This window comes from Fundulus heteroclitus, chromosome 12, assembly GCF_011125445.2.
Source record: "Fundulus heteroclitus isolate FHET01 chromosome 12, MU-UCD_Fhet_4.1, whole genome shotgun sequence".
Classification (NCBI taxonomy): Eukaryota; Metazoa; Chordata; class Actinopteri; order Cyprinodontiformes; family Fundulidae; genus Fundulus; species Fundulus heteroclitus.
Window position 1 is genome coordinate 10,189,428 of NC_046372.1, and position 13,575 is coordinate 10,203,002.

Below are 13,575 nucleotides of genomic sequence, written 5' to 3' on the forward strand. Positions count from 1 at the left end.
CTGTGAGAGAGCTATCAAAGTTTGTGGTAAGATCGTTATCAATTTACCAAAGCTACTTTTGCTACAATTCCGTGGAGTTTAACTCTGGTTTCATCTGATCTCTATTCCTTGTGTTTCGGGTGCTTCTTTTGTGTCTTTGACAATTAGCTCTCTTTTCTTTGTGTTCATCTGTGATGGATGGATGGATGGATGGATAGATGGAATACTTTATACTTAAGGCCTTGTAATAAAATGTTCTCTACAGTCTTATTTTATCCAAACCTATTTCTGAGTTACTGCATCTGGTCAAATAATCTAGTTTTAGTAGCCTCCTTTGCAGACTTGTCTCACATCTAATTTCTTTTGATGCTGAAATGCTCGGATACCCAAACCGACGTGACGATCATTCCCATCTCAAGGAATCTCTGAACTGCTTAATTTAAATCTGTATGTCGGCCGGCTATCTGAACAACTGTTCGTTTAAGTCGGTCTGAGCAACTTATGATCAGTCATGATTCTCCGTTGTTTTTTTTTATCTACTGAAGCTCTGGAAATATTCTCACCATTTCATCTGTTTACAGTGATATTTTGTCACAAAGTATTTTTCGTTTGAATTCAGGAGCTATATTTTAAATATAGCTCCGGTGATTCCATGTTTGCCAGTCATTTTATGATTCACACGAAAGGGTTCCTGGTGCCTCCTTTGTTTTTACCCTCCGTGTTTCAGTTTTTGTGAACTTTCATCTGTTTTGCCCATTAAACACGTCAACCCTTTGCCTTAATCAGTCTAACTTCCTGTTTGTATTTGGGTCCTCATAAACAACCACTCATGAAACCTGCATGAAATATGCTTTAAAATCAGTTACGTGGTGTTTTGCGTCTCATAGAAACCCTCATTTTAAAAGGGTGGTAATTACTTCTAGGATTTTAATTATTTTCAAAGGGTTTTTGTTTATGTCCTGCCATAAAAAGAGTGAGTAACTTCTTTTTTAACGGTTTTAACAACAGACTAAAATTAACCGGTCTGGCACTGAATCAGCTGGTTACCACAGAGACTTTGGACATGAACCAGGGAAACAATATTACGTTGCAAGGAGTCACTCCTTTTTTTATACCATCTGCTGCTTATGGTTTCAAAGGCTGAGACATTTGATCTCCTAAACGTGAAGGAAAATCCCATTCCACAGTTTTATTCAACTATATAGTTTGAATATGCAAGAAAAAAAATTTACTTTCTACTTGTACTGCAGACGTAATATCTCCTTGCAAATTGAATCATCTATTGTTGATTTGCATGACCAAATTACATCCCAATAACACATTGTAATTTATCAATCTTTGCTTGTAAGAGTAGAATTTAGAAAACCTAAATATCAGCTTGGGGCATATGTAAATATTCATTCAAATGTCCTTCATTTTTATCAACTTAAACACTGCTTTTGATTTTTCTTTCCTCGTCGTGAGCACATCTTTAATCAAGGTCTTCCCTTGTCAGTTGTGCAACCAAAGTCACCAGCACATATGAATAAATCTTCAGTTTAGGAAACTGTGTATGGATTTTTTTAATACATTATTGCTGTGGGGAATACCTTAGCAATACATCCTTTGGTTTGAAGGAATTTTGCACTTTTCTTGCAGATGAGTTACGCACTTAAATACTTTATAAACAGTGTTTTGTCATAACAGGACAAGTTCTAGAAGTTATTGTTGAGAAATCATCTAGTTGGGAGGACATTGACTGGGCAAATAGAAGAAACACCTGGTAATAAATACCTACACAATTGCTTTGTGAATGCTTCTCACTGGCCTCGTTTTAAGGATCATTTTTAACAATCCTTTGACTTTCTGAACTCCCAGCTTTCATTTTCTTTAATTTCATTTAACTTTGAGCCTGCTGTCAATAACAGCTCTGATTGTTTCCTTTTGACAAACTGGTCTTAAAACAAGCAGCGTGGACAGAAAAATCGACTTTTAAGTTTCAAAATACTAGACACTATTAGTTGCTTTTACTGCAGTTTTTTTTCTTAAGACATGGGAAAAAAATTCAAAGGTTGATACTTTTTAAGAGGTGGACCAAAGTGATGAAAATGATAACATGTACAGGCAGTTGAAGTAAAATGTGCAAAGCATCTTGTACTAACTTTTTGCTAAGAACAGCTAAGGCTACATTAAAAAATGACTGCGCCATCAAAGGTCATCCCTCTGCTGTCCGCATTGTATTGTAAGTAAATGTATTATTATCACACTCAACTGTAAGTCTCTCACTTCCTTCTCACTTTTCCAACTCTTAACTTTTACAAGCACTTCCAGCTGTGAACATTACGTCTTCCTCCAACAGTCATTTTTCTCTGCCGCTCTGTGTGTCTGCTCAGCTGGCATTATGTATGGGCACAGTCATTCAGCTGCTGCGTCTCCGCTCCACCGGCCTAGGTGACAACTCTGGGCTGGCGGCCTAGACTGGCAAAGTGGAGTCTGGTTTCCATTATAGAGCCAATCGGGACCTGCCAGGCCTTACTCATGATTCACATCGTTTGCTTTCCTCTCGTTCCCCCAGCATTACTTCAGTGAGTCATCTTTTCATCTCGCTGCCAGCCGTGAAGCTTAGCCAGATGGGCAGGTTTTCCAATAAACAAGTTGCCATTTTGATCTTGCAATATGATTTTGTGGAGTCGTCCTTGGCGCAGGCGAAGAGCACCTGGTCCAAGAAAAAGGAAGTTTGCTCTGTGGCATAAAATGTGTTTATTTTTTCACAGATTTGGTTTGATGTATTATGCAGCGTATACCGTTGGAGGTTGGAGCCACATGTTTGGGGGAGGCTGCGTCAGTCAGTGAAATAGAAAGTTCAAGTCTGCATGTTCGCTTTGCTTTAATGGAGATTTATCTCTAGTTTAAGCTTCTGTGAAGAATCTGAACTTTGTAGTTTTGCATTCAGGAGAACCGTTTTAGAGTTAAAAAGTTGAAGCCATTAAGTTTTTCAATCTCCTTGACATCATTAAAGTACCTGTCTCAGTGAACATGTTTTACAAATATGGCTGTTGACCTGAAAATAAATATTTTACCATTGGGAGACATTTTTTACATGGCCTTTGAATTACAGTACCTGTTTTCTTAGCTGTTGTTTCAGTGGAAATACCAATTTTAGCTGATGGCACAGTGATGCAGCGTGCTAAAATCCTGACAAGATGGCCCTTCCTGTGTGCTGTTCACATGTTCTCCTTTTGACTGTGTGAGTTTCATTTCATCAGCTTCTTCCCGCAGTATAAAAACAAATTAGTTTAACTGATGATTGTACTGGTGACTTTTATGTGCATGGATGGATGGATGGATGGATGGATGGTTGGATAGATATAACAGTGCATGATTGCATGCATGAACAGAAATATTAATGAATGAATGAATGAATGAATGAATGAATGAATGAACGGACATATAGACAGAAAGATGGATGACAGACGGCTGGTCAGATAAATGGAAGGATGGTTGGAGGGAGTGCTTGCTTGAGGAAATTACTAAGCAGGTATAAGGCTAATATTATCTATGTAAATAAACTTGTTCTCTAGTGTGAAGTAAAGCCATGAAAACAACCCACTGTTGTGATGCAGCGTTAATATTCACAGTCCATTTCCAATTCTTAGTTCATAGGGGAATAGGAATTAACTGCTGATGTGAACCTCTGAGATAATGTGAGCAGTTTTAACACATTCTTCTTTTGACAAACCCTAAAACGGAACAAAACATTGCTAGTTGCTATTGTTTTCCTGATATTATGAAAATGACTTGCCTTGTATCCAAGTAGGAGCCGATTAGGGTATAGTATAAAAATACTCTCTGTCAAAGTTTAAAGTTTTGGGGTAGGACCCAACCACAGATAAGAATGTGGGAGCAGCATGTTGACTTGAAGGATTTAATAACATCAAAGACAAATTCTTACAGCACGGCACAAGAAGATCATGATGGAGAACATAGACAGAGAAACAGGTAGGACAGTGAGGAAGAAACAGGCATGGCACAGGACATGGTCACAGGAGGATCCTGTTGGGAAGTGAGAAGAATATCATTGTAAGCTCGGGTCATAATCAGAGGATAATGAGAGGCAGAAGGAAGCAGGGAAGCTGAGGGAAGGAGACTAATTAACACAGTGAAACTGAAGTAAGACACAAAGAAACAGAAAAAAATACTACTAACCAAAGGGGAATAAAGTAGAATACACAGGAAACTGAACCCAAGAATAAACTAAGAAACTAACTATAAGGGGGGCTTTGGTATTGTGGCAGTTGGCGAGTTTCCTTGGGGCCATCTCTCCTCTTCCCTTGGTTGGGGGAGGCAGATTTACTGGGTTGGCCCCTCTTGGGCACCTTTGCTGTGGGGGTCCCTTGGGGCATCCGGGGTCTTGGTTCCCCTGGCGTCTGCCTTGGTGCTCTGCAGTTCTTTGGCTCTTCACAACCACTATTGAGCATTTTTCTCATGGATAAATCTTACATACACAAGGGCACTCTCACAAACAGCTACAGGTGCTTGGATCCAGGTACTTACAGATTCACTTCCATACAGAAAACCCCCATTATTATCTTCAGCTGTCACTTTATACATTCCGTAATAAATAATACCGTATATTCTTCAGTGGTGATATCAATGCTTTGGTTGATTGTATCTGTAATACTTTATCTGCTGGTTGTGCTGATCTTTTTACATTTCTATTTGCAGGTGAAGAAGCCCATTGAGGATGCATCGTTCTCTCCCTTTTCTCTCCTCTTTTTCTTTCACTTTTTCTCCTTTTATTCAGTGTCCATATGTAGCATATTTGTAAATATAATATAGTACATTTTAATCAATGTAAGTGAATAGTGACCAATCGGGTCAATGGGCTAGTTGGATCAGAAAACTAGATTCGACTCATGAAGGAGCAGACAGACTGGAAGGTTGCAGTTGCGAGTGCCTTTGTATTTATAGTGTAGACAATTATATACATATTTACAACAGTGAAACATTCAAATGGCCATATAAAATGCGCAAAAGAGAAAAACAAAATAAACAGAAAAAAAAACATCAATCAATTCTACCATTAACGAACCCACACCCTTCAGTTCATTCACCCCAAGCTGGGGTTGGTTAAAGGTCCCAAGCAAGTTCTTTTAAAGTGCTTGGTGCAGTGCAGGTCCTAACTGACGCAAGTCAGATCAGGGTAGAACAGAATTGTTCGTTGGCTGCAAAGGAGCCTCCTACCAGCCTGGCAGGAGATCAACAAGTCTTCACGCACGCACGCCAAAGTGCAAATCTTTCTTGGGCTCTAGGCCTGGATCTTCAGCTCGCCATCAAACCTGGCCAATTCCAAAGTTTATGCCTCACACAACAGGTTTTTCTCCCCATCTCATCCTGGCAAAGTAGTTAGCTCCTGCAGCTCTGCTTCTCCCAACATGTCCTTCCTTTCCTACTTCCTTACTCCAGCTAATATACCTAGCTGATAGGCTGTGGAAGTACATGTGACCTTGATGCTTGACAGTGATTGGCTATGAAGTAGTGAGGGGATGGAAGTTGAATTTTACACAGGCTTGATCACTGAGATTTACACCCGGGTTACACCCTCCCCCCTTAAATACATGCAACGCCGGTGCATGCTAAATTATCTGGACACTAGAACATACAGGAGCATCCAAGACAGGCTCTGTGAACATGTCACCATAAGCAGTAGCTAAACTATGCAAAAGAGTTTGCACTACGGAGATTAACGGGTTGCCTAAAGCAGCATACTGAAGACGCTTAATTGGCTGTGGCTGTCGACTAGACCGACGAATTAGCTGTTCAGTTTCTATACTCTCACTAGCCTGAGAAGCAGGTATAGGTGCTTCAGTGGGATGTGGTGATGATATGGTCAAGGTTGGTAATGTCTCTACCAGGCCATGGGACTCCAAATCTTCAGATGGGCTCAGCTCAGGAACATGTTCAGGCTCAGGTGAAATTCCTGGGTCTATTTGATCTTCTTCTGAAGGAACTTTTTCCAGGGCTGGATATGGATCCACAGCATCCGCCTGTAGAGACGACTTATCCACATCAAGTGAGGGATTCTTTCTTTCCGTCTCAGGAACTGGAACTCTGTTCATGGGCTGGGTAGGGATTGTACCCTCAACACTGACCTTCACAGTTGGCAAAACTGAAAACCCCAGGTAAACTCCACTCCTCATCCTCCTCATCTGGGCTCCCCTCCAGTTCTTCCACTGGTTCCTGGAGGCTGCGGGTCTGAGGCCTACGAGCAGGTGTGGAAACTGGCTGTGTCAACTTCGGCCTGAGGAAGAAATCCACAAGGGAGTAGAAGGTCACGGTGCAGAGTTTCGGGTCCCTCCAGAGGGATCCATTTCTGGCCTTACAATATACACAGGGAGATCACCCACACGACCAATCACCACATAGATGTTTGTCTCCCACTTGTCCTCCAGTTTATGCTTGCCTCTGAGCCTCACATTTCTGACCAATACTCGATCACCTTCTTCAAGACGGGCTGGTTTCACTCTTTGATCAAAACGGATCTTGTTTCTTCTTGCCATCTTTTCTGCATTTTTGTTAGCTAGCTGAAAACTTTCCTTCAGCCGAGAACGCAAGTTCTGCACATATTGAGAGTGTGATTGAGATGATAAATCTCTGACAGGTAAGTTGAAGGCTATGTCAACAGGAAGTCTTGGACAGCGACCAAACATCAACTCGTATGGAGTAAAACCTGTAACCTCATTTCGAGTGCAATTATAAGCATGAACAAGTGGCTTGACATAATCTTTCCACCTAGTTTTCTGCTCTGGCTCCAATGTACCCAACATGCTGAGCAAAGTCCTATTGAACCTCTCGACAGGGTTCCCACGGGGATGGTATGGCGTGGTGTGAGACTTTTTAATGCCAGCAATGTTGCAGAGCTCTTTAATGAGGTGAGACTCGAAATCAGGCCCTTGGTCCGTGTGCAGGCGCTCAGGAAATCCTAATGCACAACAAAATTCTCCCACAGACATTTTGCAACGGTTTTTTGCCTTTTGATTGGCTGTTGGAAAAGCCATAGCATACTTAGTGAAATGGTCTGTGAGGACAAGGATGTTTTTAGTGTTGCTTTTATCAGGTTCAATTGATAGATAATCCATGCACAGAAGCTCCAGTGGCCGACTGGTCTGAATGTTCACCAATGGTGCAGCTCGTTCTGGCAAAGCTTTCCTGCGAATGCAGCGATTGCAGGTTTTAATCTTGGTTTCAACATCTACAGACATGCGTGGCCAGAAAAATCTAGATCTTACAAGGTCAAGTGTTCTTTCAATCCCCATGTGTCCCATATCATCATGAAGGCTTGAAAGGACAACAGAACGACATTCCGCTGGCAACACAAGCTGAAATGATAGGACCTCACCATCCTGCCTTCTTCTATATAGAATGTCATCTTTTAGTTCCAGGCGATTCCATTCTCTCATCACCAGAGGAAGGTCAGGAAGCTCAGCCCTGGGAGTTGGAGGTATTTTCTCTCCTGTTTCAAGCTGATGAATAACTTCTCTCAAAACAGGATCAGCTCTCTGTTTCTCCCTGATGTCATGAAGGGACAGTGATGGAAGCACTGGCAACCCTTGGGACTCATCAATGTACAAATCAGGAAGAAACTGTTGGGGTCATACTCATTGTTTCGACCAGAGTAATAGTTGTGCTCCAAAGGACCATCAGGCGTTTGGCCTCTCAGCAGGCAGCTGTAAGATATGGCTCTGACCACATCTGGGGTGAGTTCTGCAGCATCCTCTGCTTCATTCATATGTGCTGTGATGAACTGTTGCACCATAGCCCATTCTCTCTTTGGATCAGGTGTCTGGGAGTGTGGTCTCCTGGAGAGGGCATCAGCATCTCTGTTTTGGCTGCCCGCACGGTACTGCAATTTAAAGTCATATGTAGACAATGCGGCAAGCCACCGATGACTAGCAGCATCAAGTTTAGCAGAGGTCAAGATATATGTTAGTGGATTGTTATCGGTAACAACAGTAAAACTGGAGCCATAGAGATAGTCATGGAATTTTTCAGTAACGCTCCATTTTAAAGCTAAAAATTCCAATTTATGGGCTGGATACCTTGTTTCACTGGCAGATAACCCACGGCTAGCATATGCTATAACTCGTAGCTTCCCCTCTTGTCTTGATAGAGAGCAGCTCCAAGGCCAATGGTGCTGGCGTCTGTAATGCAGAATGTAAGGTTGACTTGGGTTGGCAAAACCGAGTACTGGGGCTGTCGTCAACCTGTCAATCAACGTATCAAAAGCAGATTGACACTGTGCAGTCCACTTTTCTTTAAAAGGTTTCTTTGCATCATGGCTTTTCATTGTGATGGTTGCTTTGCTGTCACGCTTGCGGGCAGGAGGGTACCCTTTTGTCAGGTCATTTAAAGGTTAGCAATAGCAGCGTAGCCATTAATGAACCTGCGGTAATACCCTGCAAAGCCAAGAAATGATCGCAGTTCTTTTAAAGTTTGAGGAACTGGCCAGGATTTTAAGGCACTAATCTTTTCTGGATCTGTTTAACCCCATATTCAGAAACTATGTGGCCTAAATAACGCACAGAAGTTTGGAAAAACTTACATTTCTGTGGTGATAATTTAAGACCATAGTCTCTGAGTCGATGCAACACTCTTATCAACCTACTCTCATGTTCTTCTAGGGTGTCAGAGAAATAATCAAATCATCCAAGAAGACCAAAACTTCTTTTAAATGCAAGTCACCCATGCACTTCTCCATAAGACGCTGGAAAGTACTGGGTGCATTAGTCACACCTTGGGGCATTCTATTGAATTCCCAAAACCCAAGTGGGGTCACAAATGCAGTTTTGGGCTTATCACCTTCTTCCATTTCTATCTGATAGTATCCTGACTTCAGATCAAGAACACTAAACCAACGTGAACCAGTGAGAGCTGAAAATGACTCTTCCAAATTTGGTAATGCATAAGCATCCTTTAACGTTTGTAGGTTCAACTTTCTATAATCTATACAAAGCCGGACATCCCCATTCTTCTTCCGAACGACTACAATCGGTGACGAGAATGGTGACTCTGATTCTCTTATTACTCCTGTCTCCAGAAGATCTCGCAAATGATTGCGAACAGCCTCAATATCATTTGGATGGATAGGGCGAGCACGATGTTTAAATGGAGTCTCATCATGAAGATGGATGTGATGCTTAACCCGGTCAGTACAATCCAAAGTCAAGGTCATGATGGGAAAACACTTCTGGTATCTCTTTGAGCTTAGCAATAACTCGTTCTTTCCAATCAGGAGGAATCGGAGAATTTCCAAATTCAAACTGGAGATTAACTTTGTCAGTGTTCCTGAGCTGTGCCTTACAGCAGGAAACCTCAGCCAGAAGCTGTGGCGATACTGTGACTTCTGCAATAATAGCAGGTGGTGACAATATTATGCTCTGTTTTGACTCATTTGTGATAACCACTGGGATCTTATGAAGTGTATGATTGGGCAATGACACCAGACAATTTTTCACACACAATCCTCCCGGCAAGGAAGTGGATGGCTGCTCAACTAATGCCCAACTGCTAACTGGCAGCAAACTGGTTACAGGCATAGCCTTCCAGAACCATGGTATGGCCTGCTGGAAAAAACAACAGGTGCCCGACTGTCAAGTGCTACATCACATACATTGGGCTCTTGGGTCTGCTGGTGACGTAACTGAAGAAGCTGGAGAACTGCTTTGTAGCCATGCTTGGCTGGTCTAAAGCTAACACTATCATCTTTCAGGCGTTTGTCATATAATGAATCAAGAGTGTTCATTCCAATGAGAACTTGGGACTGAGTTCCACTTTTAACATCTGGAACCACAAGTGCCAGTGTACAAACATCCAAATCTGTGCCAATAAACTCCTTAGGAAAAACTACTGTCATTTCTATATAACCCAAGTATGGGACAGCTTGGCCTGCAGCTCCCTCTACTTGTAACAGATCATTTAATGGTTTCACAGGTTGATGAGAAAAAATACTGATTGTAAAATGAAACTGGTATTGTGGTAACTTGTGATCCTGTATCTAACAGACATTGAACTTGCTGACCAGCTATTGTTACTTGACCAGTACATTTTGAGCCAATCAACCCTCGTGGTAATTCTGTAGCCTCAGAAATTACATCAGACATATTGGTGCATGTTATCGGTGTCTGCTTTGTGGACTTTGCTGGTCCTCTACAGGTTCCGTTTGCCCCTCAACGAGAACCTGTCTCAGTTTAACGACAGGGCACTATGAGAGTTCATTTTCTGCCACTTCTTCTGCTTTTCCATTAATTGTTTCTTCTTAGCAGCAACTAGTGGAAGGATTAGGAGGATTGTCACACTTAGGTTTATATGTCCATCTTCCCCGCAGTTGTAGCCAGTAACCTGCTTGGGTGGTAAATTTGCCTTTTTATGAGAGGGTTGAAATGCACATTTACTAGTCTGTGGGGGCTGACTGAACTTGCAACACGCATAGATTTGGAAAAAACAGACTGTTTCTGGCCAGACTGAGCAGTTGTAAGAGCAACCAACTGTTGCTGTACATCAGCTAACTGCTTGGCGAGTTGTTGGGTGATGATAGTCAAATCATCATAAGCACTTTTTTCTCCAACTGATGCATAAGCATGATGTGAATGCACACTAGCTCTGGATTTACTGAATCCAAGGTGCTGTTTCATACGCTGAGCTTTAGCAGCTTCTCTAGTCTTTCTTCTGTTCTTAACAACAACAGCAGTTCCGCAAAAGTACTGGTGGTTTTGACTTGCGTTGCTTAAGTTGGAGCTCAGAGATTAAGGTGTTAATCCCAACAACCACGACAGAATTGATTCAGCAAATGTTTTTCAAAATCCAGCAACTGATACTCCACCCCTCCTACAGCATGGTTCAAAGTCACTTGCAGGCGTTGTAAATAAACTGATGGTTTTCCCTGCGTCTTGAAACTGCTCCATAAATTTGCATACAGTTCATCACCATCTTGGACTGTTCCATAGGCAGAGTCAAGGATTTTGAGGTAACTTGAAGGAGGTGCATCTGGTTGAAGAGTGTTTAACCATGTCTGCAGCTGGTGGTAGTAGACTGTCAAATATCCTTCTAGAACGGTGTAGTTCCGACACAGGCAGGATCCTTTAACAGAAGGTCAACGCCAGATCGCCAAGCTTCATAACCATTTCATGTTGTGGTCTCGGAGTTCGACCAGAAAATGATTTAAGTTTTAACGAGGACATGTGCATTGCATTATCATCACTTTTCATGATATGCTCAACCACATACCTCTGCACTCATGGTGGGTTGATATCTGAGAAAGACATAGCTGGCAAGGGTCCGGAAGGTCGTGATGTGTAGTGGGCTGTAGGATCAGGTTGGACTTGTGGTAGCTCCCCAGTCATCTGCAGTGACATCTTTTGGTTGAGATGAATCCACCCTTGGTTGCCATCTGTGATGTACTTGGAAGCAGCCATAGCCAAATCATCTTCATCTGGAGGCGTCTTCAAGAAAGAAGGTGCTGGACAAAGTTCAGTAATGGACTGGCCAGTAGAGACACTACACTCTTGAGGACATCTGTGTAATTCTGACCTGTAAGCTTAGCCATGTTGTTTCATTTCATTCAGGTAAGTTTGAGTTTTTATTTTAGTTTCTAACTCAGAGCAAACCACTGGACAGTTCTTCGATTTTCATAAGTAACTTTGGTTTGACAAATATACACGTACGGCAAGATTTCACGCAACCCCTCTAACGCACTCCTGACGCAACTCAAAAATTATGCAGTATGAAAATCTGAGTCAGAATCAGACTTTTCCATTATCCGTAACCTGTTAGAAAATCAGCTACTTCATTATCAGTTTCTGTGTTCGTCGCATATTTAATCAACACTGCATTAGGTATTTAACCCCGTATTTCACAAAGACGTCCATAGTAGCAACAAAATAGCAAACTGCAATACTTCAGCTCTGTACAAACTCCTCCTGGCTAGCTCGCCATAAATTAATGGTAGCATATTTGTAAATATAATATAGTACATTTTAAATCAATGTAAGTGAATAGTGACCAATCGGGTCAATGGGCTAGTTGGATCAGAAACTAGATTCGACTCATGAAGGAGCAGACAGACTGGAAGGTTGCAGTTGCGAGTGCCTTTGTATTTATAGTGTAGACAATTATATACATATTTACAACAGTGAAACATTCAAATGGCCATATAAAATGCGCAAAAGAAAAAACCAAAATAACAGAAAAAAAAACAATCAATCAATTTCTACAATTAAGAACCACACCCTTCAGTTCTTCACCCCAAGCTGGGGCTTGGTTAAAGGTCCCAAGAGTGCTTGGTGCAGTGCAGGTCCTATACTGACGCAAGTCAGATCAGGGTAGAACAGAATTGTTCGTTGGCCTGCAAGGACGCCTCCTCCCAGCCTGGCAGGATGATCAACAAGTCTTCACGCACGCACGCCAAAGTGCAAATCTTTCTTGGGCTCTAGGCCTGGATCTTCAGCTCGCCATCAAACCTGGCCAATTCCAAAGTTTATGCCTCACACAACAGGTTTTTCCCCATCTCATCCTGGCAAAGTAGTTAGCTCCTGCAGCTCTGCTTCTCCCAACATGTCCTTCCTTTCCTACTTCCTTACTCCAGCTAATATACCTAGCTGATAGGCTGTGGAAGTACATGTGACCTTGATGCTTGACAGTGATTGGCTATGAAGTAGTGAGGGGATGGAAGTTGAATTTTACACAGGCTTGATCACTGAGATTTACACCCGGGTTACACATATAACATGAAATATTCCCTGCATTAATGAAGCTTCTTGCACGTATGTATCAAGCGGAGCGATATGGCGAATGTGGCAAGGCGCCGCTTGTGAAAGTAAAATCTGTCGGGCCCTTTTTGGTATTAAAACAACAATTCTTATTGGCACATTGCCAGACAGGAGACTATTAAAGAAAAAATAAAGAAAAATAAATAAAGAAGTGAATAAAGAAACTAAGCACAAGAAAATAACCAACACCTAAAAAACATAATAAAACAACAGAGAAATGATGAGAACACACCTAACCTAACACCCAAGCATCATGACACCATCTCTTTGTTTACTCAAATGTATTTGCAAACCTTTAGCTTCAACAGCCATACAACCAATAAAGCCACTCACTTTTCATTAATGAGACATATACAGTTATAGCCCTCTAATTCAGCAGGAATTAAACCCCCAACTCAACAGGCTGCCCTGCTTTGTTGTGCTTGCCTAGCTATGAGTAGTCATTCACTGCAAGGGGAGAGGGTTTTGGTAAAGGTCAGCCGATGGTTATTTTTATATTTCCAAATTCTTTGGGGAAACTTGTGCCTTTATCTTCCACCAACAAAATTACCACCAGGACTCTCTGTGGACGTTGCTCTGTTCTGGTTCCACACCAAACGTACCGTCCTGAGCTGCATGCTGGCCAAAGATGTCTCCAGATCAGAATTGCACGCCAGGACATGACGGCCCTTGGTCAACTCTTCGTGCTAACTTCATGTTCATGCCGGTTTCGCTCCCATCGTTAGCCTCTGCCTCCCCCATCCTCGTATTTGCCATTGTCTGTCTTCTTTATCCACATGTGTGACATTATCAC